Genomic DNA, 3,553 nt, shown 5'->3' on the forward strand with positions numbered 1-3,553 from the left:
TGGAGCAGGTGACAGGTGGCAGGGCTCGTTATGGAGGTGTGGAGGCAGGTTAGGTGAGGTGAGGTGAGGTGAGGGTTGACTTGGTTGTGTGAAGTTGGGTTAGGTTCTATAGTTTGGTTGGCCCCGGCTAGGTGATGTTGGAATGGGTTATGTTGGTTAAATTAGGTTAGATTGGGCTAGGTTTGGTTAGGTTAGGTCAGGTTAGGTTAGATTAGGTGAGGTGATGTTTGTCTTGGTTGTGTTTAGTTGGGTTAGGTTCTAGTTTGGTTGGACCCGGCAAGGTAATATTGGAATAGGTTATGTTGGTTAAATTAGGTTAGAATGGGCTAGGTTTGATTAGGTGAGGTGAGGTGAGGGTTGACTCGGTTGTATGAAGTTGGGTTAGGTTCTAGTTTGGTTGGACTCGGCTAGGTAATGTTGGAATGGGTAATGTTGGTTAAATTAGGTTAGATTGGGCTAGGTTTGGTTAATAAGTGAGGTGAGGTTTGACTTGGTTGTGTGATTAAGTTTGGTTGGAATTGACTAAATTATGTTAGAATAGGTTGAGCTTGGTTAAATTAGGTTAGATTGGATAAGGTTTGGCTTAGGTGATGTGGGGTTTGACTTGTGTGAAATTAGGTTAAGTTTGGTTGGATGTGGCTAAGTTATATTGTACTTGGTGGAGGTTGTTGAATTTGGTTAGGTTAGGTTTGGTTTGGTTAAGTTACGGTTGGTTAGCCAGGGTGAGTATGGTGGCAAGATCTAAAGAAAGCTTATTTAGACCTTGTATGGTGGGTGTGGGTGCGATGGCTCGGTGGTGGGAAGGGGTGGGTGGAAGGGTGTGCTGGGTGGGGGGAGGGGGTTGAACAGGCTATTTATTATTTTTTTTTACAACAAAGGAGACAGTTCAAGGGCACCAAAAAAGGAAACAATGATAAAAAAGCCCACTACTCGCTGCTCCAAAAAAAAAAAAAAAAGAATCAAAAGAGGTGGCCGAAAGAGAGGTCAATTTGCGGCGTGCAGACCTTGATTTCGCAGTTCGTCCAATTAAGGGATGAAAGATGAGTCGCACACCGGGACAAAACTCGTCTTTGTGTGTACGGGACCTGCAATTAAGCGACGATTGTGCGTTGATGGACGATTATCTCCAAGTGTAAAGAAGTTATTATATTAGTGTAGCATAATTAGAGAAAGGAGGAGGGAGGAGGATAAAGAGGAGGGGTGGGAGAGGAGGAGGGGAAGGAGGAGAGCGGGGAGGAGGAGTAGGAGGAGGAGGATGCAAGGTTTCGTGAAGCAGTGCGTGCGTGCAGACATTACTAGTGCAGGGACCATAACAGGTGCGTCGTGATGAACAGGCACAGCGCAGGTGGATGCTGGGAGGCCTGCGGGTGTGAGGCCTGGCATGATTTACAGGTTCGGGAGCAGGGAAGCCTGGCGCCGACTCATTGCCGAGACACAATGCAGCAGCGAAGCCTCGAAGCTACTGGCGGGGCAGCAATGGCCGGCCATAACCAGCCAACACTAATTACAGCGGAGGAGGAGGAGGAGGAGGAGGAGGAGGAGGAGGAAGAAGAAGAGGAGATTGGGTAGGGGAGGAGGCAAGGGAAAATAATAATTAGATTAGTAGGAAAAGGAGATAGATGAGGAGGACGAGGATTAGGAGGAGGAGGAGGAAGAGGATCAATAGGGGAAGGAGGAAGAGGAGGAGTAGGAGGAGGAGGAGGAGAAAAAGGAGGGAATATAGGAACAAGAACACATGGTAAAGAGGCAACATAAAGCTTGTTGCCTCATCACGAGGCGGTCTGCTTTAATGATTTAATAATCAGTTTGGTAGGTGCTTTATTCTGTAGAGTCTGCTAGACACACATACGGCAACGTTCAGTACACTCCTGACGCTAAGGAAGAAGAGAAGGAGGAAGATGAAAACAGGAGAAGGAGGAGGAGGAGGAGGATTTGATTGAGGAGGTGTACATTGTGATCAAGAAGTCTAGATACACTGTATTCAAAACTTAGGACAGGCGTCATGATCTTTAATTCCGATAGAGGGCAGCACCGAGCCGCGCCTGTTGCCCCTCCCAGCTCCCAAATAATTGCTATTATGTCGTAAAAAATGTTTAGTTACTCGTAAAAGTACACGTTTTCTTGGTTGATTTAATTTGATTCCGAGAGGGAGCGTCACTGTAGCGGCCTCAGAGCCTTGCCGTATGGCATCGGCTCGTCTACCCCATGCGGTGAGGCGGCGACCACAACCACCTCAGCGGTTGCCCTCCTAGCGGCGGGCGGCGTCAAGTGTCAGTCAGTCGAGACGGGCGTGTGTGTGCCCAGCGAGCGAGACCGAGGAGACGAGGTGTGTGGCTGAAGGCTCGTGGAGTGCGTAAGGTAGGTGGCGTGTGAATGAACGGCGGCGGGAACAGTGGCAAAGTTTGTGATGAGTGGGTGGTGACGTACAGTAGTTATACTGCGTAGGGTTCAGAATGTGACGAGGCCAAGCCTGCCCTAACCCTCGCCCATCTGGGAAAGTGATGAGACGAAAGGCAAAGGATAGGCGCGACGTACATGTTGGCCGTATGGGTGGGGTGTGCAGTAACAAAATAGGTGATATGAGTTTGCAGTTATAGTAGTGACAAGCAGGAAATTTAAAAATCCTAAAAGATCTTCTATGACAATCCGTATAAAACCGAAACCGGACTATTGGAAACCGTACTATTTGAGGGATGACTGTACAATGTGTAGGCAGTAAATAATATGAGTCCCGGCAACGATGCAGGTGAGGTGGTGTTGATGGCAGCGGGGGAGAGGCGATGCAGGAGGGTGTAATGAAGTTTAATTACGACCAAGCTGTAGAACATAAACTGGTGGTGTGGATCAGATGATAGGCAGAAATGAAGGGAGATGCCAGTACGGTGAAGGGAGATGCCAGTACGGTGAAGGGAGATGCATTGTGAAGTGGTATTACAGCTGTGTGGAGAGAGACAGACAGACAGAGGAAGACATACATATAGACAAAAACCAACAGGTAGACGGAGGTAAAGACATCCAGACATAAGGCAGGCAGGTAGTGCGATAAAGATGGTATAGTTAACCCGGTACCAGCGATGGACCAAATTTGTGGCTTTACCGTGTAGCAGCGATGGACCAAATTTGTGGCTTTACCGTGTAGCAGCGATGGACCAAATTTGTGGCTTTACCGTGTACCAGCGATGGACCAAATTTGTGGCTTTACCGTGTACCAGCGATGGACCAAATTTGTGGCTTTACCGTGTACCAGCGATGGACCAAATTTGTGGCTTTACCGTGTACCAGCGATGGACCAAATTTGTGGCTTTACCGTGTACCAGCGATGGACCAAATTTGTGGCTTTACCGTGTAGCAGCGATGGACCAAATTTGTGGCTTTACCGTGTACCAGCGATGGACCAAATTTGTGGCTTTACCGTGTACCAGCGATGGACCAAATTTGTGGCTTTACCGTGTACCAGCGATGGACCAAATTTGTGGCTTTACCGTGTACCAGCGACGGGCCAAATTTGTGGCTTTACCGTGTACCAGCGACGGGCCAAATTTGTGGCTTTACC

The sequence above is a fragment of the Eriocheir sinensis genome, chromosome 31 (genome assembly GCF_024679095.1).
Source record: "Eriocheir sinensis breed Jianghai 21 chromosome 31, ASM2467909v1, whole genome shotgun sequence".
NCBI classification, from domain to species: domain Eukaryota; kingdom Metazoa; phylum Arthropoda; class Malacostraca; order Decapoda; family Varunidae; genus Eriocheir; species Eriocheir sinensis.